Source organism: Mercenaria mercenaria, chromosome 2, assembly GCF_021730395.1.
Source record: "Mercenaria mercenaria strain notata chromosome 2, MADL_Memer_1, whole genome shotgun sequence".
In the NCBI taxonomy this organism is placed as follows: domain Eukaryota; kingdom Metazoa; phylum Mollusca; class Bivalvia; order Venerida; family Veneridae; genus Mercenaria; species Mercenaria mercenaria.
The window spans coordinates 50044750-50070021 of NC_069362.1; the positions used below are offsets into that span (position 1 = coordinate 50044750).

General features: G+C 36.1%; 1 protein-coding gene and 1 long non-coding RNA gene across 2 annotated transcripts in view; one reads left to right on the plus strand and one right to left on the minus strand.

Annotated features, from left to right (window-relative positions):
• LOC123563854 (uncharacterized) overlaps positions 1-15517 on the minus strand; it is a 41244-nt gene extending 25727 nt beyond the window's left edge. The window contains exons 1-2 of the long non-coding RNA XR_008369796.1: positions 15409-15517; positions 4891-4984 (exon numbers count right to left, since the gene is read on the minus strand). This is a non-coding gene — a long non-coding RNA (uncharacterized LOC123563854). The remainder of the gene's footprint in view (positions 1-4890; positions 4985-15408) is intronic.
• LOC128555113 (target of rapamycin complex subunit lst8-like) overlaps positions 1-25272 on the plus strand; it is a 494046-nt gene that overhangs the window by 62193 nt on the left and 406581 nt on the right. The gene's annotated exons all lie outside the window — the stretch shown is intronic.

Below are 25272 nucleotides of genomic sequence, written 5' to 3' on the forward strand. Positions count from 1 at the left end.
CACACGTGACCCAGTTTCAAAACTGACCTAGATATCATCAAGGTGAACATTCAGATCAATTTTCATGAAGATCCATTCAAAAATATGGCCTCTAGAGAGGTCAAAAGATTTTAATAATTTTAGACCTACTGACCTAGTTTTTGACCGCAGTTGACCCAGTTTCAAACTTGACCTAGATATCATCAAGATGAACATTCAGACCAACTTTCATACAGATCCCATGAAAAGTATGGCCTCTAGAGAGGTCACAAGGTTTTTTTATTATTTGACCTACTGACTTAGTTTTTAAGGCATGTGACCCAGTTTCAAACTTGACCTAGATATCATCAAGGTGAACATTCTGACCAATTTTTATGGAGATCCATTCACAAGTATGGCTTCTAGAGAGGTCACAAGGTTTTTCTATTTTCAGACCTACTGACCTAGTTTTTGACCGCACATGACCCTGTTTCGAACTTGACCTAGATATCATCAAGATGAACATTCAGACCAACTTTCATACAGATCCCATGAAAAATATGGCCTTTAGAGAGGTCACAAGGTTTTTCTATTATTTGACCTACTGACCTAGTTTTTGATGTCACGTGACCCACTTTCGAAATTGACCTAGATATCATCAAGATGAACATTCAGACCAACTTTCATACAGATCCCATGAAAAATATGGCCTCTAGAGAGGTCACAAGGTTTTTCTATTATTTGACCTACTGACCTAGTTTTTGAAGGCACGTGACCCACTTTCGAACTTAACCTAGATATCATCAAGGTGAACATTCTGACCAATTTTCATGAAGATCTCATGAAATATATGGCCTCTAGAGAGGTCACAATGTTTTTCTATTTTTAGACCTACTGACCTAGTTTTTGAAGGCACGTGACCCAGTTTCAAACTTGACCTAGATATCATCAAGATGAACATTCAGACCAACTTTCATACAGATCCCATGAAAAATGTGGCCTTTAGAGAGGTCACAAGGTTTTTCTATTATTTGACCTACTGACCTAGTTTTTGACGGCACGTGACCCAGTTTCAAACTTGACCTAGATATCATCAAGGTGAACGTTCTGACCAATTTTCAGGAAGATCTTGTGAAATATATGGCCTCTAGAGAGGTCACAAGGTTTTTCTATTTTTAGACCTACTGACCTAGTTTTAGAAGGCACGTGACCCAGTTTCAAACTTGACCTAGATATCATCAAGATGAACATTCTGACCAACTTTCATAAAGATCCCATGAAAAATGTGACCTCTAGAGTGGTCACAAGGAAAAGTTTACGGACGCACGCACATACATGTCAAGTTTGCCGGATAGTCCGGGACTTTCCCGGATTCAGACCCAATTTCCCGGACGTACGGAAAACTTAAATATCTCCCGGAAAATCATTTTTCCATAATAAACATACCTTTAGTATAATTTTGGACAGATGCCAGCCTTAGCCAGACAGTTTTTACATTCCAGTGGCCAAAATTCCAAGCATAAAATATTAAATCACTAATTACACACTGTGGCTGACATAATTTATCACTCTATCAATAAAAGTTTAACAAGGTCACGCTCTGATGACATCAGTAGACAGGTGTATGTATGGGCTATTTTTAGATTGTGTTAATTGGCGAGTTTACATAATGTCATGATATGGAAATTTTAGATGGAAAAAGATTTGTTGAGTAGATAAATTGGAGTGATGGGAATCATTACCACCGTTGGCAGAAGTGTCAACAACTTGAAATAGGTTTAAACATTTTTTAACAGTTATGATTTTGTATTTTTATTTTCATTTTTATTGAGTAAAAACACTAACTCTAATTTTTTAAAACTATATAAAGTCAAAATGGTGAAATAGATTCATTTCCAATCTATTTTAGCTACTGCTCCTGGGCTAAAATTCTAGGAATGTCAAAAAGACCTGCAGATTATTCACTGGATACTATTTTCCTCTGCTTATTAAAAGATAATAATTGAATAAATTTAAATCAATACTTTTTTGAAAAAAATGTTTAAACCCTTACCCTGCTAAATTTCTATAATGAACTTGCCCATCTTTCAATTTGGACAGTACCATTAACTGTTAAAAGAGGTGACTGACTGAATGGCATACAGTGCAGATCATGATCAGACTTCAGGTATGTGCAGGCTGATCATGATCTGCACTGGTCACAAAGGCAGAATTAATAGTTTCCAGCATGATAAGGATAAAATGCAAATTACAACCCCTGAAACCATTACCAAATCAATTAATCAAGTCAGAAAGGATATGGTTTAGATCTATTAATCTGTTATACAGTTTTATGTTCGACCTAAAATTTCCTAAAAAATGCCAGTCGATAAAACTCCTGGATTTTCATCAAATCACCTGGATTTTCAACTGATATCTCCTGGAAAATTGTCCTGGGAACTTGACATGTATGCACGGACGGACGCACGGACGGACGCACGGACATCACGCGATCACAAAAGCTCACCTTGTCACTTTGTGACAGGTGAGCTAAAAAATGGTATGCAGGGAGACCGCCGGTACCACGACAAAACCGAAAGTACATGTAAGTGGTTTTGAAAAATTCCATTTACATTTCGGCCTATTTATCTGTATTATTTGGAAGAATATTGATAAATGGATACAGATAGTGCGCTTGATATGTATGATATCAAAGCAAAAACTGGTTAAAGACTGTGGAAAAAGTCGGGCTAGTGTTCCATGTCAGTACACCATCAACAAATTTCATCGAGTTGCGAGCAAAATCGCTGATAATCAAAAAGTAAACACTATAAAACATAGAAAAGACAATCTTATGTTCTGTGCTCTACTTATTTTTTAGCAGCATACCTATGATCATGGATGGCAGCTCGATTTTTCGCCTCCCATACCAACCTGGGCACTGTTTATAGCAAACAATAGCCGGTGCCGACGCAAAGAAACCCCCGATATAGCTGATTTCGCAAAGAGTGCGTCGATATGGATATGTACTGTGAATGGGAGAAAGCATCCTGAATATACATGTCATCTAGGGAAGGTTTGAATCCATGGAGATGTCAAAAGTTATGGCATCAGAATCTTGTGGGCATGCAGTAATTTCAATAGCAACCACCACGCCATCGCAATCAGGAGATTTTTTTTTTTTTTACTTTTTCCTGAAATCCGACCTCACTATACGGCCAATAGAAACGCGCTTATTCTGGAAAAGTACAGCATTTCCCAAACTGAACATGTGCCCGATTCTTTAGTCTAAAGATCAGAACATTATGTATTTGACGTGTTTAACATATAATGTTCGGGAAATCCTTGAAAAAGGACCGAAGAAAAAATTCATTCCCAGATTGGTATTTATCTGCAGGAAAATTATCGTTTAACGTAAAAAGTGCGCTAAATACTGTTATAATTGCGCGTACATATATGTATTTCATCATTTTTCAGACCGAGTAATTTTTGCTATGGGAGGTAATCCACCATTCCGCAATGATAACTTGCCACAGGCGCCCGTTATATTTTGGCCTCATTTTCTTGGTAATTATCCCTGCAGATGTACATTTATGTTACCAGTTTAATGTATTTCATCTATCTGAGGGTGCAAATGGTTTCTGATGGCGATATTCGAAGACAGAACCACCAGAAATCTTGTTCTTTTTCCACGGGCGTTTCGTATCCTAATTAACTCGAACCTAACTGTATACGCCAGTTCGGTAGGTTCATTGATATGACGAATCACGGTTTTCATAGTCGTTAATGTATTTCTTATACCATGATATTGATAGTTTGAAATACAGGTGTATATCAAATAACCTAAAATTGAAATAGACAATGTTATTTTGATCAACAAACATAACAAACAATATGAATAATAATATCATTATATATCATGTATGTTTTTAAGAAAGAAGTTAGTGAATTTTAGCAATAGTTGGAATGGAAAAAAGGTAGATCTATAAAAATATTTTTACAGGTGTTTGTGTGTTATCTAATGACGAATCCTTATTAAAATGATGCTTATTTGTAACAAAAAACATTCCTGACTTTTTTAATTGATAAGTATTTTACACATTAGAAAATATAGCCTAGATTTTTCAAAGTCTGTTCAAGGAAATCCTGTTCCTTTAAACTTTCAGATATTGGAATATTTTGACTTTCTGTCCAAACTTTCATAAAGTGTTACAAAGATTGCCAGTTTCTGTTAGACTGTCAAGAACACATGATGTCAGAACATAGAGTGCATGCAGAAGTATTGAAGAAACTGAAGTACATTGTATAGCTTTATCTTTTTCATTTTATCAAACCTGGCAATGAAAGGTTTTTGTTTGTCGATGAACAACTGCTACTGAACAAGACTAGATTTTTTATCTTTACCCTTTGAACAAAATATAGAAGTGTATTAAACACAAAGTCAATAAATTTTATTGTTGTGCATTGTAAGTTGTGACCACTCCATTTCTTGCCACAAACAAGTGCATTACATAATGCCTGCATGTACTTTCCTGACATGAATGGGCTACATCAAGTCTTGAAACTGCAATGCATTGCCCCCATCAGTCCTCTCAGTACTTTGATTTTCAGTGAAATTCCCTTCGAATAATAAATGGTACTACCCAATTTGAATGACAGACCAGCTAGTCCATTTTAGAAATTTAGCAGGGTAAAGGTTAAAAGAACACATGCAAATCAGTACCCAGTATCATACAAGAAGGAAATGTTAGAAAATAAGGAAATAATACATGTATGATAAAAACCTAAAAGGTTATCAAATTATGTAATTCTGATTTCAAACAGAAAATTAATCTGGCCTACATAAGATATATATGTTTCTTTTTCTTTAATATGTGAGTTTTGTAATTTTAGCCATAAATGGAAAGTGTGCATGTGCTAGCAAAAAGGGGAGTAACTATAAATGGTATAAACCTAGTAGTGGCTAGTTTCTCTCCCTTTCTCCAATCCCACACCACAATGGAATGGTTGTCATCAAGGCCAACAGATACAAGCTTCTTTCCATCACCTGAAAGTCAAATAAAATAAAATCAAATCAAAAACAAATCAAAATTTATTTATTGTCGGAGATATTTTAACAAGTTAACATAAGCTATGTATAGCTTTTTACCGATCCAAGTATACATAACAAAAGGGCCATGAAGGCCCTGTATCGCTCACCTGACCTATTGACCTAAAGATCATCGAGATTAACATTCTGACCTAGTTTCATTAAGATATGGTCATAAATGTTGTCTCTAAAGTGTTAACTAGCTTTTCCATTGATTTGACCCGGTGACCTAGTTTTTGACCCCACATGACCCAGATTCGATCTTCACCTAAAGATCATCAAGATTAACATTCTGACTAAGATTCATGAAGATAAATTATAAATGTGGCCTCTAGAGTGTTAACAAGCTTTTCCTTTGATTTGACCTAGTAACCTAGTTTTTGACATCACCTGACTCAGATTAAAACTTGACCTACAGGTCATCAAGATTAACATTCTGACCTAGTTTCATTAAGATATGGTCATAAATGTGGCTTCTACAGTTTTAACAAGCTTTTCCTTTGATTTGACCTGGTGACCTAGTTTTTGATCCTACATGACCCAGATTCAAACTGGATCTTGCGACCATCAAGATAAACATTGTGGCCAAGATTAATGAAGATACAGTCATAAATGTGGCCTCTAGTGTCAACAAGCTTTTCCTTTGATTTGACCTGGTGACCTAGCTTTTGACCCCAGATGACCCAATATTGAACTCATCCAAGACTTTACTGAGAGTAACATTCTGACCAAGTTTCATTAAGATTGGGCCAACATTGTGACCTCTAAAGTGTTAACAAGCTTTTCCTTTGATTTGACCTGGTGACCTAGTTTTTGACCCCAGATGACCCAATATCAAACTCGTCCAAGATTTAATTGAGAGTAACAGTCTGACTAAGTTTCAATAAGATTGGGTCAAAATTGTGACCTCTAGAGTGTTAACAAGCTTTTCCTTTTATTTGACCTGGTGACCTAGTGTTTAACCCCAGATGACCCAATTATATCAAACTCTTCCTAGATTTTATTGAGGGTAACATTCTGACCAAGTTTAATTAAGATTGGGTCAAAATTGTGACCTCTAGAGTGTTAACAGTCAAATTGTTGACGACGAACGGACGGACGAACGGACAACGGACACAGGGTGATCACAAAAGCTCACCTTTGTGCTCAGGTGAGCTAAAAACAGATTAAACTTTAATACATTTTTCAGTGTACTATAAAGACATACAGACTTCTTTGGAGTGATAAAATTCAATCTGAAATTTGGAATTTGGTTATAGCTTCAATTTGGCTACATCTGTAGTACTTCAGTTTAATTATGTTCCTTTTATCTTATCAAGGTATTAGGCCCCTAATAGTAATGTTTAAAGAATGGCATTTGCTGGGTATATTCTTACAGTTGACCGTGTTTCGCACTTAGTTGCAAATTTTTAAAAACTTTTACCTTGCCGTTTTTTTTATGAATTTTGTGTAATTAATGGTATTTCCTCAAGCTCAAGTAGAGATAAATTTAAAAGTGGTGGCCTTTATCCAAAACGTTTGCAGAGAATTCATTATACCATTATTTTTTATGAAAAAAAACATCAAACTATTGGTAAACAATTATAAAACTTAAAATAAAAACTGTCGATATCATTTTTGCTAGGGTGCCTCGAGTAAACGGATTTAAGGAGACAGAATTGTAACTCCAACATTGAACAAGAGCTGTCTGATGACAGCGCGCTCGACTATTCGAAGAATTGATTGAAGAATGGGGTCAAAATATTTCCACAGATATTCAGACAAAAGAAATAAATAGATTAGACAAACAATGTTCCTATATTTCTTTGATTTCGATAAGTCTTGCACTAAATGTCTTTGATTTCGATAAGTCTTGCACTAAATGGCAATGTATGAACCAATTTCAAAGTCAACAAGAGCTGTCTCCATAGGATGACACATGCCCCCGATGGCACTTTAAATGAATAGTTATGGCCGATGTTCGAGTTTAGGACCTTTGACCTACAGAGCTGGGTCTTGCGCGTGACACGTCGTCTTACTGTGTCACACATTTATGCGTAGTTATTTTAAAATGCATGCATGAATGACAAAGATATGGACCGGGCACGCCCATCAATGCACTATCATGAAAAAAGACCTTTAACATCTAAGTGTGACCTTGACCTTTGAGCTACGGATCTGGGTCTTGCACATGACACGTCGTCTTACTGTGGTACACATTCATGCCAAGTTATTTGAAAATCCATCCATCGATGACAAAGATATGGACCGGACACGCCCATCAATGCACTATCCCTTAATGTCTAAGTGTGACCTTGACCTTTGAGATACGGACCTGGGTCTTGCGCACGACACGTCGTCTTACTGTGGTACACATTCATGCCAAGTTATTTGAAAATCCATCCATCGATGACAAAGATATGGACCGGACACGCCATCAATGCACTATCCCTTAATGTCTAAGTGTGACCTTGACCTTTGAGGTACGGACCTGGGTCTTGCGCGCGACACATCGTCTTACTGTGGTACACATTCATGCCAAGTTATTTGAAAATCCATCCATCGATGACAAAGATATGGACCGGACACGCCCATCAATGCAATAACCTTTAATGTCTAAGTGTGACCTTGACCTTTGAGCTACGGACCTGAGTCTTGCGCGCGACACGTCGTCTTACTGTGGTACACATTCATGCCAAGTTATTTGAAAATCCATCCATCGATGACAAAGATATGGACCGGACACGAAAAATGCGGACAGACTGACAGACCGACAGACCGACAGACAGACAGACGGTTCAAAAACTATATGCCTCCCTTCGGGGGCACAAAAAAGGGCCATAATTCAGTCAAAATAGTTATGTACTCTTGCCTACAGATGGAAATCATAATGATAAACAAGTGTTCAAAGTTTAAAAGCCATATGTCAAATAGTTTTGACAAAACGTGGACTTGTATGAAAACAGAACAAATTTCAATGTCCAAAAAGGGCCATAATTCAGCCAAAATAGAGGAAAGAGTTATGTACTCTTTCCTACAGATAGAGACTATTATACTGAACATGAGATAAAAGTTTCAAAGCCATATGTCAAACACTTTACAAAAAATATGAACTGATACAGAAAATTTAACCAGGATTTCTAAGTCAAAAGGGGCCATAATTCAGCCAAAATCCTTAATGGAGTTATGTACTCTTGCTTATAACTGGATATGGTCATGGTAAACAGGTGTTGAAAGTTTCAAAGCTTTATCTCAAAAGACTTTGTTAAAATATGAACTGGTACGAAATATTAACACAGATTTCTAAGTAAAAAAGGGCCATAATTCAGCCAAAATCCTTGATGGAGTTATGTGCTCTTGCCTAAACCTGGACATGGTGATGGAAAAAAAGTGTTGAAAGTTTCAAAGCTTTATCTCAGAAGACTTTGTCAAAATATGAACTGGTACGAAAAACTTAACCAAGATTTCTAAGTCAAAAGGGGCCATAATTCAGCCAAAATCCTTGATGGAGTTATGTGCTCTTGCCTATAACTGGCTATGGTGATGGTAAACAAGTGTTGAAAGTTTCAAAGCTTTATCTCAAAAGACTTTGTCAAAATGTGGACTGGTACGAAACACTTAACCAAGGTGTGACGCCGACGCCGTGGTGAGTAGGATAGCTCTACTTATTCTTCGAATAGTCGAGCTAAAAATTAAGGTTGAATCCTGCGGGTCTGGTTTGAATTTTGCTCACTTCATTAAACAAGAGGACCATGATGGTCCTGAATCGCTCACCTCTTCCCACATGACCCAGTTTTGAGTATGACGTCGTTTTTTCTATTATTTGACATAGTGACCTAGTTTTTGAGCTCATGTGACCCAGTTTTGAACTTGACCTAGATATTATCAAGATAAAAATTCTGACCAATTTTCATGAAGATCCATTGAAAAATATGGTCTCTAGAGAGGTCACAAGGTTTTTCTATTATTTGACCTATTGACCTAATTTTCGAAGGTACGTGACCCTCTTTTGAACTTTACCTAGATATCATCAAGGTGAACATTCTCACTAATTTTCATGAAGATCTCATGAAAAATATGGCTTCTAGAGAGGTCACAAGGTTTTTCTATTATTTGACCTACTGACCTAGTTTTTGTAGGCACATGACCCACTTTCGAACTTGACCTAGATATCATCAAGGTGAACATTCTGACCAATTTTCATGAAGATCTCATGAAATATATGGCCTCTAGTGATGTCACAGGGTTTTTCTATTTTTAGACCTACTGACCTAGTTTTTGACTGCACGTGACCCAGTTTCGAACTTGACCTAGATATCATCAAGATGAACATTCAGATTAACTTTCATACAGATCCCATGAAAAATATGGCCTTTAGAGAGGTCACAAGGTTTTTCTATTATATGACCTACTGACCTAGTTTTTGACAACACGTGACCCAGTTTTGAACCTGACCTAGATATCATCAAGGTGAACGTTCTGACCAATTTTCATGAAGATCTTGTGAAATATATGGCCTCTAGAGAGGTCACAAGGTTTTTCTATTTTTAGACCTACTGACCTAGTTTTTGAGGGCACGTGACCCAGTTTCGAACTTGACCTAGATATCATCAAGGTGAACATTCTGACCAATTTTCATGAAGATCTTGTGAAATATATGGCCTCTAGAGAGGTCACAAGGTTTTTCTATTTTTAGACCTACTGACCTAGTTTTTGAGGGCACGTGACCCAGTTTCGAACTTGACCTAGATATCATTAAGGTGAACATTCTGACCAATTTTCATGAAGATCTTGTGAAATATATGGCCTCTAGAGAGGTCACAAGGTTTTTCTATTTTTAGACCTACTGACCTAGTTTTTGATGGCACATGACCCAGTTTCGAACTTGACCTAGATATCATCAAGATGAACATTCTGACCAACTTTCATAAAGATCCCATGAAAAAAGTGACCTCTAGAGTGGTCACAAGCAAAAGTTTAAGGACGCACGCACGCACGGACGGACGGACGACGGACACCGCGCAATCACAAAAGCTCACCTTGTCACTTTGTGACAGGTGAGCTAAAAACAAGTGAATGAAGTATTGCCATGCAATACAAAGTCCCCTACTGGAAGGCACCTAATTTTCTCTACTGCAGTATAACATAATAAACTGATATCTGTAAATGATGTACAAAAAGTTATCATAAAAGTTATTTATAGAAACAACAAAGTGACATTAATCTATAAAATGTAAGTCCACAAGAAAATCTTTACCAGGTAGAGATAGATCAAAATACACCTAAATATTGATGTAACATGCATGTTGTACCACAAAAAAAGTGGTCTCGATTTTTCCCTACTGCCAGTAATTAAAAAGTTACAATGTAATCTATTTATAGTAACAACAAAGGGAGGTAATTCTAAAAAAGTGTGCCTCATGGTGGTGAACATTTGTGCCAAGTTACATCAAAATCTCTCCATGCATGAAGAAGAAATGCTCTGAACAAAGTCATTCTTGAATTTTGACCTTTAACCTCTAAGTATGACCTTGACCTTAGACCTAGCGACCTGGTTCTGGTGCAAGACAATTTGTCTCATGGTGGTGAACATTTGTGCCAAGTTACATTAAAATCCCTCCATGCATAAAGAAGAAATGCTCCAGACAAAGTCATTCTTGAATTAGACCTTTGACCTCTAAGTATGACCTTGACCTTTGAGCAAGGGCTTCGGGATTTGCGCATGACACGTTCTCTCATCATGGAGAACATCTGTGCCAAGTAATATTGAAATCCCTTATGTTATGGAGAGTTATGGACCGGACACGAAACAGACCCTGTTCATGCCATGTTAACATCTGACTACTAAGTGTGACCTTGAACTTTGAGCTAGGGGTCTGAAAGTTGTGCATAACACATCGTCTTATTATGACGTACAATTTTGCCAATTGATATTAAAATCCCTTCATGGATGAGAGAGTTATGGACCGGACAGGAAAAAAGCCCTGTTGACCTTTGACCTCCAATTGTGACCTTGACCTTTGAGTTAGGGTGCGGGTTTTGAGCATGACACGTCGTCACATCATGGGGAACATTTGTGTCAAGTAATAATAAAATCCCTTCATGGATGAAAGAGTTATGGACCGGACACGAAACAGACCCTGTTCATGCCATGTTAACATTTGACTACTAAGTGTGACCTTGACCTTTGAGCTAGGGGTCTGAAAGTTGTGCACGACACATCGTCTTATTATGAGGTACAATTGTGCCAAGTGATATTAAAATCCCTTCATGGATGGGAGAGTTATGGACCGGACAGGAAAAAAGCCCTGTTGACCTTTGACCTCCAATTGTGACCTTGACCTTTAAGCTAGGGGTCCGGGTTTTGCACATGACACGTCGTCTCATCATGGGGAACATTTGTGCCAAGTAATAATAAAATCCCTTCATGGATAAAAGAGTTATGGACCGGACACGAAATTGCGGACGGACGGAATGACAGAATGACGGAAAAGTGCATTCCTATAGTCCCCAAAACTGGTTTTCAACCAGTAGGGGACTAATAACCTTGGGGCAGAAGTAAAACCTACCTACATTTTTTTCACAATATGTAATCTAAAGAATGAAGGCAAAATTTAGAACTTTTACCATATGAAACTCAGTATTTTTAGAGATGTCTAACTCTACCCCTTCTGTTTCAGAGGTAAATTCACTTTGAACAGCAAGAAATCGCTTAAAAATCTTTTTTTTTTCCATTTTTGTACAATAATTCAATAACAAATCTTGAAAGAAGTAAAAACTTACTAGAAAACAAGAGGGCGAAGATGGCCCTAGGACACTCACCTGAGAAACATACTATAACAGTGTAAACATGTTTAACCTACTGATTTCATGAAAACAAATATTTTGGTCAATTTTCATTAAGATTGGACTAAAAATGTGGTCTCTTGAGTTAAAACAAGTATTTTCTTAGATATGACCTAGTTTTTGACCCCAGATGACCCATTTTCGAACTCGGCCTAGATTTCATCAAAGCAATCATTCTGACCAATATTCATGAAGATCAATTGAAAAATACAGCCTCTATTGCATACACAAGTTTTTTCCTTGATTTGACCTAGTGACCTAGTTTTTGACCCCAGATGACCCATTTTGCGAACTCGGCCTAGAATTCATTAAAGTTATCATTTTGACTTAATTTCAGGAAGATCTATTGAAAAATACAGCCTCTATGGCATATACAAGCTTTTCCTTTGATTTGTCCTAGTGACCTACTTTTTGATCCCAGATGACCCATATTCGAACTTGACCTAGATTTCATCAAGGCAATCATCCTGACCAAAATTCATGAAGATTAATTAAACAAGAGGGCCAAGATGGCCCTAGGTCGCTCACCTAAGAAACACTCCATAACAGTGTAAAACATGTTTGACCTAGTGATTTCATGGAAACAAATATTCTGACCAATTTTCATTAAGATTGGACCAAAAAACTGGTCTCTTGCGATAAAACAAGCATTTTCTTAGATATGACCTAGTTTTTGACCCTAGATGACCCATGTTCAAACTCGACCTAGATTTTATCAAGGCAATCATTCTGACCAAAATTCATGAAGATCAACTGAAAAATACAGCCTCTATATCACATACAGATGTTTTTTCTTTGATTTGACCAAGTGACCTAGTTTTTGACCTCAGATGACCCATATTCAAAATCGACCTAGATTTTATTAAGGCAATCAACCTGACCAAATTTCATAAAAATCAATAGAAAAAAACAGTCTCTATCGCATACATAAGATTTTTCTTTAATTTGACCTAGTGACCTAATTTTTGACCTCAGATAACCCATATTCAAAATCGACCTAGATTTCATCAAGGCAATCACTCTGACCAAATTTCATGAAGATCAATTGAAAAATACATCCTCTATTGCATAAACAATGTTTTTCTTCGATTTGACATAGTGACCTAGTTTTTGACCCCAGATGACCCATTTTCGAACTCGGCCTAGATTTTATCAAGGTTATCATTCTGGCTAAATTTCATGAAGATCAGTTGAAAAATACCGCCTCTATTGCATACACAAGGTTTTTCTTTGATTTGACCTAGTGACCTAGTTTTTGACCCCAGATGACCCATTTTCGAACTTGGTCTAAATTTCATCAAGGTAATCATTCTGAACAAAATTCATGAAGATCAATTGAAAAATACAGCCTCTATCGCATACACAAGGTTTTTACGTGATATGACCTAGTGACCTAGTTTTTGACCCAAGATGACCCATTTTCGAACTCGGCCTAGATTTCTTCAAGGTAATCATTCTGACCAAAATTCATGAAGATCAATTGAAAAATACCGCCTCTATCGCATACACAAGGTTTTTCTTTGATTTAACCTAGTGACCTAGTTTTTGACCCCCCAGATGAGCCATTTTCGAACTTGGCCTAGATTTCATCAAGGCAATCATTCTGACCAAAATTCATGAAGATCAATTGAAAAATACAGCCTCTATCGCATACACAAGGTTTTTCTTTGATTTGACCTAGTGACCTAGTTTTTGACCAGAGATGACCAATTTACGAACTCGGCCTAGATTTCATCAAGGCAATCATTCTGACCAAAATTCATGAAGATCAATTGAAAAATACAGCCTCTATTGCATACACAAGGTTTTTCTTTGATTTGACCTAGTGACCTAGTTTTTGACCCGAGATGTCCCATTTTCGAACTCGGCCTAGATTTCATCAAGGTTATCATTCTGACCAATATTCATGAAGATTAATTGAAAAATACCGCCTCTATTGCATACACAAGGTTTTTCTTTGATTTGACCTAGTGACCTAGTTTTTGACCCGAGATGACCCATTTTCGAACTCGGCCTAGATTTCATCAAAGTTATCATTCTGACCAATATTCATGAAGAATAAATGAAAAATACAGCCTCTATCGCATACACAAGGTTTTTCTTTGATTTGACCTAGTGACCTAGTTTTTCGACCCGAGATGACCCATTTTCGAACTCGGCCTAGATTTCATCAAGGTTATCATTCTGACTAATATTCATGAAGATTAATTGAAAAATACAGCCTCTATTGCATACACAAGCTAAATGTTGACAGACGACAGACGACAGACGACGTACGACAGACGCCGGACATCGAGCGATCAGAAAAACTCACCTGAGCATTGCTCAGGTGAGCTAAAAATACAGCATCTATCGCATGCACAAGGTTTTTCCTTGATTTGACCTAGCGACCTAGTTTCTGATCCCAGTTGACCCTTTTTCGAACTCGGCCTAGATTTCATCAGGGTAATCATTCTGACCAATATTCATGAAGATCAGTTGAAAAATACAGCCTCTATCGCATACACAAGGTTTTTCTTTGATTTGACCTAGTGACCTAGTTTTTGACCCAAGATGACCCCTTTTCGAACTCGGCCTAGATTTCATCAAGTTAATCATTCTGACCAATATTCATGAAGATCAATTGAAAAATACAGCCTCTATCGCATACACAAGGTTTTTCTTTGATTTGACCTAGTGACCTAGTTTTTGACCCCAGATGACCCATTTTCGAACTCGGCCTAGATTTCTTCAAGGTTATCATTCTGACCAAGTTTCATGAAGATTAATTGAAAAATACAGCCTCTATCGCATACACAAGGTTTTTCCTCGATTTGACCTAGTGACCTAGTTTCTGATCCCAGTTGACCCCTTTTCGAACTCGGCCTAGATTTTATCAAGATAATCATTCTGACCAATATTCATGAAGATCAGTTGAAAAATACAGCCTCTATCGCATACACAAGGTTTTTCTTTGATTTGACCTAGTGACCTAGTTTTTGACCCTAGATGACCCATTTTCAAATTCGGCCTAGATTTCATCAAGGTAATCATTCTGACTAATATTCATGAAGATCAATTGAAAAATACAGCCTCTATCGCATACACAAGGTTTTTCTTTGATTTGACCTAGTGACCTAGTTTTTGACCCCAGATGACCCATTTTCGAACTCTGTTGACAGACAGACGACAGACGCCGGACATCGAGCGATCAGAAAAGGAAAATAAGAAAAAAATTTGGTCCCAGTGGGGCTTGAACCTACGCCCCCCTGAAAATTGCAGTCAAAGTAGGTTTATCATAGGAATTGAATACTCTTCAAAAAGGAGGTACTCTATTATGGGCCTAATACCTTAAAGTGCTTTTTTGTTTGGTTCTTTTTTTTTGGGTTAAGAATCACACCAACAAAGTTTAGATCATAAAGGGACTTTTATAAATTTTAATGTGTAATGGCCATTAAGTTATCACTTGATATCATAGACAGATCTACTATCTCAACTAAAATTGTAAAGAATAAAATAAACATTCTTTAAAGAAAATATTATTTTCTACTCGACTGTTCATAAAATTTATATCTAACCTTAGAAGTCAACTGCACACACTCCCCTCTCATGATGACCTTTGAGTACTGACACAGATTTCAATGTCTCGGCATCCCACACATGTACTGATGGATCTGTTCTGACCTGCATAACAAAAGTTACATGGCTGTTACATGAACATAATATGTGTATACATTAGCTATAAAAAGCTTCTATTAAATGGACAAGACACTTTAAGATCATTTTAAACAAAGCTGACAATTGTAATGTTGATGATATTTCTACCATGCAAAATAAGAAATCTATATAACTTTTCAGACATCTATGGCATTCTCTCTTATAAAAAAGATAAGGTAAATCAAGGATTTCTGAACACCTTTAACAGAGTTTTACAGGAATGAATACTCCACAAAAATCTCAAACGTATCAAATGAAGTCTCGGCTTTGACTCAAACATATTCAAGCTTAATAAGTCCATCTACCTACTTTGCTAGTAGTTATAAGATATCTGACAGAACATATAATGCAGCTGTATGTTCTGAAGAAAACTTGAAAAAATTCCCAATGAGACAATCTCAATCAAAACATAATAGTAAAGGCCTTTTATGAAAATAGGGGAAAAAACTCGCAAAGAATTGATTTTTGGTGTAAGCATTCTTAAAGACGTATGTAACAACATACTAAAAGTATAGAAAAGTATCATGGTGCAAAATGCATTTTTTGGGGTAAAACGTTAAAAAACATAATTGAAACTATGAATTTCTGGAATCGACCCATAATAATTTCATTGTTTTTATTAAGAAAGCGAAATTTTGCATGTTAGTACAGAATTATAATACAAAAAAAATTAAGCTCAAGATTATTTAAAAAAAAACCAAGATGGCCGCCAAAATCCAAGATGGCCGCCATTAAATTTTCATTATACAGGAAAACCGTTTAAGTATTTCAAAAACTTCAAATAGTGTGAAAGATGACCAACATCATAGAACATACATACATTTTATTTCAAAACGCACAAACTTCAGTCTTAAACAAATTCAAGATGGCTTCCCGATTCCAAAATGGCCACCACAATATTATTTAGGAATACATACACTGAATAGGAAAATGGTTCTAAAATGGTTTGACTGAAAATAGTTTTCCTGCATCAAACATGATCCCCGCTTTCTTCTGATTTTATTCAGGACTGAGGATATTCTTCAAGAAAATGTAAGTTACAGACACTTAAAGTAGGTCCTGATGTGTTCTGCAGCCATTAGAAATCTGACAATTTTATCTAGAATAAAGAAGAACAGCTATTTAGTGTGCTGTAACATACAAGGGCATAGTGGTAAAAAATGAAATCTGGCCACATGGGAAAGGTTTTCTTTGACTAGAATTGATAGAAAATGACAAAATTATTGCAATTTTGCGTTAAATATTAATACAACACAAAAATATCACATTTTTAATGTTTTGGTTGTACAGTATTGTTTCTCAAAAACTGCACATTGGTATTCTAAATATTACAGATTTCTAGCAGTCAGAGGTACAACCAACATATTTAACAGTTACTGCTTAAATGTGTAATTTGTATACAGATCCGAGTAGAAAATTACAAAACAGGGCAAAAGTAGGCTACAGTTATGATAACTGATTGAAAACTATGTTGTGACAGCTATTTTTGCAAAAATTTGACGAGTTGTCATACGTTACCGAAATTACCATAAAACCTTAGACCCTGTTGGTATCAGACTAAACCCTTGTGTTTTTTTACATGCATCTGGGTTGTTTGTACATTTCAAATGAAACTTGCACAATGTTAGAGAAACAAGTATATCTTATAGGCATAAAGACACTAAATAGGCAAATGGCGCGAAAAATGGTAGTCGCATAATGGCGAATTCATATAGTCCTCGATTTTATTTTTGGCTCTGTAGAGCTATTTTCATTATTTTCTTTTCAATTCTTGCTGAAGTCACATGACAAATCTATGCTTGACATGTTGGTAGCATTTTCATAATGAAGTGATAACACTACAGTACTTGTCATGTATACTTAGACAATACACCACCCTCTACAATTTAAGGGTCTCATTCTTTAGCTAATTTAAAATTTTGCAGTTTAAAAAAATGTGTGTTTGACTGAAAATATTTTTTCTGCATCAAACAAGACTCATGCTTTTTTCTTTATATTTAGTATTTGACAATATTCTGCAAATCAATGTGAGTTATAAAAATTTAAAATAGGTCCTGGTGTGTGCTACAGTCATTGGAAATATATGAATTTTGTAAAGAATAAAGAAGAACAGTCATGAAGTGTGTTATAACCTTTACCAAGAACATAAATTGATAACATTTTACAAAAATATGCTTTGCAAAAGCAAAGAAACCTATATCATAACAACACTTGCACGTAGCATATATATATCAATATTATGTATGTCAGATTAGAGTTATATGGCCCAGGTGAGTGCATATGCCTTTAGTATCTTAAACATTGTAATGGGTCCAATCACTAAGGTGACAATGTCTCAGACTAACTGACAAACTATGTAGAATGTCCTTTGTTAAAACATGTAGAGCTAGTGAAACCATATACCTCATGTTTATTTTTTTCTCTAACTATCTCGCCTAATTGATTTGTGTTCCAATATTTCATAAATAAATGCAGTTATCGGGGATATAAACCAGCTATTTTTATTTAGGGACCAGACTGTCAAAAATAAATAGTTAACATTAGGTATATAGGCATTTTCTCCAACAATTTAGGGGCCCAGTCCAAAATCTATATAGCCATGGGCTACTGGGCCCCTGCTAATTTGTATCCCTGATTATGAGCTAGATAATTTCAGGGATCAGGCAAAAATCACTCAATGCTTCAAACTAACAACCTTCAACTAATGATAATCAGCTCAAACTTCTATAGACTGGGGATGCTATATTGACATGTCTTTTTGTTGCAGTTCCCGTCTGACAATGTCTTTGAATGGACAACATACAAAAATAGAAAACAAGAGGACCATGATGGTCCTGAATCGCTCACCTATCCCCACATGACCCAGTGCTGAACTGAGTATGACGTCGTTATTTCTATTATTTGACAAAATGACCTAGTTTTTCAGCACATGTGACCTAGATATCATCAAGATAAAAAATTCTGACCAATTTTCATGAAGATCCATTGAAAAATATGGCCTCTAGAGAGGTCACAAGGTTTTTCTATTATTTGACCTAATGACCTAGTTTTTGAAGGCACGTGACCCACTTTTAAACTTGACCTAGATATCATCAAGGTGAACATTCTCACCAATTTTCATGAAGATCTCGTGAAAAATATGGCCTCTAGAAAGGTCACAAGGTTTTTCTATTTTTCTACCTACTGACCTAGTTTTTGACGGCACATGACCCAGTTACGAACCTGACCTAGATATCATCAAGCTGAACAGTCTCACCAATTTTCATGAAGATCTCATGAAAAATATGGCCTCTAGAGAGGTCACAAGGTTTTTCTATTTTTAGACCTACTGACCTAGTTTTTGACCCCACGTGACCCAGTTTCGAACCTGACCTAGATATCATCAAGATGAACCTTCTGACCAATATTCTTGAAGATCTCATGAAAAATATGGCCTCTAGAGAGGTCACAAGGTTTTTCTATTTTTAGATCTACTGACCTAGTTTTTAACCCCACGTGACCCAGTTTAGAACTTGATCTAGATATCATCAAGGTAAACATTCTGACCAATTTTCATGAAGATCCATTGAAAAATATGGCCTCTAGAGAGGTCACAAGGTTTTTCTATTTTTCTACCTACTGACCTAGTTTTTGACGGCACATGACCCAGTTTCAAACTTGACCTACATATCATCAAGGTGAACATTCTGACCAATTTTCATGAAGATCCATTGAGAAATATGGCCTCTAGAGAGGTCACAAGGTTTTTCTATTTTTAGACCTACTGACCTAGTTTTTGATCCCACATGACCCAGTATCGAACTTGACCTAGATATCATCAAGGTGAACATTCTGACCAATATTCATGAAGATCTCATGAAAAATATGGCCTCTAGAGAGGTCACAAGGTTTTTCTATTTTTAGATCTACTGACCTAGTTTTTACCCCCACGTGACCCAGTTTCGAACTTGACCTAGATATCATCAAGCTGAACATTCTGACCAATTTTCATGAAGATCCATTGAGAAATATGGCCTCTAGAGAGGTCACAAGGTTTCTCTATTTTTAGTCCTAATGACCTACTTTTTGACCCCATGTGACCCAGTCTCGAACTTGACCATGATATTATCAAGGTGAACATTCTGACCAATATTCATGAAGATCTCATGAAAAATATGGCCTCTAGAGAGGTCACAAGGTTTTTCTATTTTTAGACCTACTGACCTAGTTTTTGACGGCATGTGACCCAGTTTCGAACTTGACCTAGATATCATCAAGGTGAACATTCTGACCAATATTCATGAAGATCTCATGAAAAATATGGCCTCTAGAGAGGTCACAAGGTTTTTCTATTTTTAGACCTACTGACCTAGTTTTTGACCCCACGTGACCCAGTTTCGAACTTGACCTAGATATCATAAAGGTGAACATCCTGACCAATTTTCATGAAGATCTTTTGAAATATATGGCCTCTAGAGAGGTCACAAGGTTTTTCTATTTTTAGACCTACTGACCTAGTTTTTGACGGCACGTGACCCAGTTTCGAACTTGACCTAGATATCATCAAGGTGAACATTCTGACCAATTTTCATAAAGATCCCATGAAAAATGTGACCTCTAGAGTGGTCACAAGCAAAAGTTTACGGACGGACGGACGCACGCACGCACGGACGGACGACGAACGACGGACGCCGCGCGATCACAAAAGCTCACCTTGTCACTTTGTGACAGGTGAGCTAAAAATGGAAACTCCACAGGCCGCTCAACACAACAAACATGAAAATATTGCAGGCTTGGTTTGATTGAGCCTGTTCATGGACGGTAGTGGAAATGCATGCTACCGTCCACGCCCTCTAGCCCCGGGTTGAGCAGAACTCAACATTTGCACATGCTAAAAGTACAAAAAGTAATTCAGAGACATCCACAGATGTGTTTTTACAAAGATGTTCAGCCGATGTTCTCTTACTTGAAGTTGCAACTCAGTATGATTGCCCTGACTCTTGGATGCTCAGTGTTTATATGCTATAACATATAGCATTAAACCACCATATTGGTATGAATGTTGAACCCCGTCTGTGAGCGGGAACTCTCTTACTGATTCAGAAGATTACCAAACCAAACGTCTCTCAACTTTCCAATGCTCAGCCTGTATTTGCTATTGTCTATCCCGTAAAGGTTTAATTTCTATGTGCTGGCCCTAAAGCTCGAAACCTAGAAAACTGTTACAATACTGCAACTCTTTTTTAGTCTCAAGTCTTCTTTTATGTAATTCATCTGCCATTAACCTGCCATTACAGTGTAGCTGTAATAGCTCATTTAAGGTACTTGGATAAATTATAAATTGAATCCTCAATGACATTGTGTTTACATCAATCGCTGGATAGAAAATGACTTCATTGTAATCTGTCTTATTAACTTACCTAGCAGAGTTGTATTTTAATTGTAGCTATATCTTGTTTCTGATAGGTCCAAATTCTAACATATTTTACAATAAGACCATGAGTACTTGCTCTAATAAATAGTTGGTTCACTTTTACTATTGTATATAACATCATGTGTGATGATGAAATCAAGTTATCACTGTAATTAACCACATACAACACACTAAATAGCTGTTCTTCTTTATTCTATATAAAATTCACGTATTTGCAATGGCCGCAGCACACACCAGGACCGATTTAAAATGTAAAATGTCTGTAACTTACATTTTCTTACAGAATATTGTCAGTTCTGAATAAAGATATATAAAAAGTCTGGGTCATGTTTGATGCGGGGAAATATTTTCAGTCAAACACTCAAACTACAAAATTAGCTAACAATGATCAAGACTCCAGATTGTAGAGGTGGTGTATGATTTAAGTATACATGGCAAATTCTGTAATGTTATTATTTCATTAGGAAAAGGCTACTACAGATCAAGCATAGATCTCTCATGTGATTTCAGCAAGAATTGAGAAAGAAAACCTGAGGAGTATTTGAATCCGCCATTATGCAACTATCATCTATTTCGCGCCATTTTTCTATTTAGTGAAAACAGAATTGTAAACAATTTCAATGTAATTTTTCCCAAAAACATGATTATCAGATAGGAAATGATCCTACTAAGAAAACAAATACTTGAGCTTATATACGGCATGTTTTGTTAGTAAATAAGGAAGTTATCGCTGTTTAACGACAATTTCTACTGCTGAGTGACTCAAAAATTTTGTCTGTATACTTCACTATTGCCCCATATTGAATCTTCTGGCAGTATGTGTTCCATCTTAAGCTGCATATAACAATAATCAACTTACTGTGTGTTAAAGCAAGGATATGAGACAATTTGACATAAAATCAATGATAATTCTGGTTTAAATGTCGTTTTTATGGCGGCCATATTAGATTTAGGACGCCATCTTGCTTTTTTCAAAATTTCTAATTAATCTACGTTTTGAACAATATAGTAATCTAATGTTGTGCCAAATTTGGATCTCTTAAGATGCATAGTTCAGTTGCTATGGGTCGATTCCAGAAATCCACAGTTTCATTTATTTTTTTAACATTTTTACCCCAAAATAGACATTTTACATCATGTTACTTTCCTATACTTTTAATATGTTGTTACATACATCCTGTAAAATACTTACACAAAAAATCAATTCTTTGCGAGTTTTTTCTTTTATTTGGCATTTCGGCCATAAATGGCCTTTACTATAAAACACAATTATGTGATTAAGAAAACACACTTTAAACAATAGCAATAATAATTCAGCCAACCAACTTGACCAGTAGGTGTAAGATTTCTGAGAGAACATACAATACACCAGTATGTTCTAAATATACCCACTGGCTTTGCAGTGATGAGAATTTGACAAAGTCCCCACTACACAAATCTCAATTAACAAGAAACGTGGAAATTCCACGAAAACCTGGTTTTCAATTGCATCACGCCAACTGTCTGTCATTTAAATTTTTATTTATTTATTTTTTTTTTTATTAATTTACGCTTTAAAACAAGAGCTGTCCGTAAGACAGCCAAGCTCAACTATTCCAAATATTGTCACAGAAGCAGGAAAATATTACCCAAAATGTTAAATATCAAAGAGTTTTAAGTTCGAAAGGGGACATAATTTGACCAAAATGCATATCAGAGTTATGGGACTTGATGCTATCAACTAGTTTTATAATCCCGAAGAAACATGTTAAGTGTCAATTCCATATCTGCATTAGTTTTGCATGTTAAATTTCAATTCAATATTTGCATTAGTTTTGGAGATAGTAACTTGCATGTAAAACTTTGTAAAACTTTAACCAGGATTTTCTAAGTCCAAAAGGGGGCATAATTTGCCAAAAATACATGTCAGCGTTATGGGACTTGACCCAGTGAGCTAGGTTATTGATCTAGAAAAAGAAAAGATAAGTTTCAAAGGTATATGCCTTTTAGTAATAGCTGTATGCACTTGCATGCAAAACTTGAACCAGAATTTTCTCAGTCCCAAAGGGGGCATAATTTGGCCAAAATGAAGGTCAGAGTTATGGGACTTGGTGCTGTCAACTAGTTTTATAACCCCGAAGACACATGTGAAGTTTCAATTCAATATCTGCATTAGTTTTGGAGATAGTAACTTGCAAGTAAAACTTTAACCAGGATTTTCTAAGTCCAAAAGGGGGCATAATTTGCCTAAAATACATGTCAGAGTTATAGGACTTGACCCAGTGAGCTAGGTTATTAATCTAGAAAAAGAAAAAATAAGTTTCAAAGGTATATGCCTTTTAGTAATAGCTGTATATACTTGCATGCAAAACTTTAACCAGAATTTTCTAAGTCCAAAAAGAGGCATAATTTGGCCAAAATGAAAGTCAGAGTTATGAGACTTGGTGCTGTCAACTAGTTTTATAACCCTGAAGACACATGTGAAGTTTCAATTCAATATCTGCATTAGTTTTGGAGATAGTAACTTGCATGTAAAACTTCCACCAGATTTTCAAGTCCAAAAGGGGGCACTCAAAATACACGTCAGAGTTATGGAACTTGACCCAGTGAGGTTGGTAATTGACATAGAAAAAGAATAAATAAGTTTCAAAGCTATATGCCTACACATGATAGCTGTATGTACTTGCATGCAAAAACTTAACCAAGGTGTGACGCCGATGCCGACGCCGACGCCAGGTCGAGTAGAATAGCTAGACTATTCTTTGAATAGTCGAGCTAAAAATGGTCATATTCTATTATACATATATTTTTTATTATAACTATAACCATATTTTTCTATTTTTAGTTACCTAATGGCATTTAAAATTACCTTTTTGTCACCAAAAAAAAAACAAGAGCACCACCTTGCGGGTGCTGACGCTCATCTGATTTTTTTGTATAACAGAAATATTCTCCTATGCATGATTTTCTAAGTCTAAAAAGGGCCATCATTCCTGCAAAAAGCAGGATAGAGATATGTTTCTTGATGTACAGCGTCCGCTTATGATGGTGAAAAACTGTTGCAAGTTTTAAAGCAATAGCTTTAATAGTTTATGAGAAAAGCTGACTAAAACTGATTTTGTAAGTCCAAAAGGGGCAATAATTATTGCAAAAAGCAGGATGGAGTTATGTTGCTTGCTGTACAGGGTCAGCTTATGATGGTGAACAAGTGTTGCAAGTTTCAAAGCAATAGCTTTGATAGTTTAAGAGAAAAGTTGACCTAAACATAAAACTTAACCAAGAAATCTGATATTTTCTAAGTCCAAAAGGGGCCATAAATCTTGCAAAAAGCAGGATGGAGTTATGTTTCTTGCTGTACAGGGTCAGCTTATGATGCTGAACAAGAGTTGCAAGTTTCAAAGCAATAGCTTTGATAGTTTAAGAGAAAAGTTGACCTAAACATAAAACTTAACCAAGAAATCTGATATTTTCTAAGTCCAAAAGGGGCCATAAATCTTGCAAAAAGCAGGATGGAGTTATGTTTCTTGCTGTACAGGGTCAGCTTATGATGCTGAACAAGTGTTGCAAGTTTTAAAGCAATAGCTTTGATAGTTTAGGAGAAAAGCTGACCTAAACATAAAACTTAACCAAGAAAACTGATTTTCTAAGTCCAAAAGGGCCAATAATTCTTGCAAAAAGCAGGATGGAGTTATGTTTCTTGATGTACAGGGTCAGCTTATGATGCTGAACAAGTGTTGCAAGTTTCAAAGCAATAGCTTTGATAGTTTAGGAGAAAAGTTGACCTAAACATAAAACTTAACCAAAAATTCTGATATTTTCTAAGTACAAAAGATGCGGTAAATCTTGCAAAAAGCAGGATGGAGTTATGTTTCTTGCTGTACAGGGTCAGCTTATGATGGTGAACAAGTGTTCCAAGTTTCAAAGCAATAGCTTTGATAGTTTAGGAGAAAAGCTGACCTAAACATAAAACTTAACCAGGCAACGCTGACGCCGACACCGCTCAAGTGATGACAATAACTCATCATTTTTTTTCAAAAAATCAGATGAGCTAAAAAGAAAAGAAGAAGAAAAAAAAACAAGAGGATAAGCTTGCTGTACACAAAGTTTGGTGGCAGTAAGTAAGTCCAAACTAAAATTATAAAGCAGAAAGTTTTTGATGATCACACTGAGAAAAAAATCTACTTTTAGTAATGTGACCTTGACCTTGACCAAATGGCATTAAAATGACCTTTTTATCACAAAAAAAGAAGAAAAAAAGAAGAAACAATTTTTTTGGATCTCAGTAGGATTTGAACCGACGCCCTTCCATGTCACTGACTAAAAAGTAGCTTTC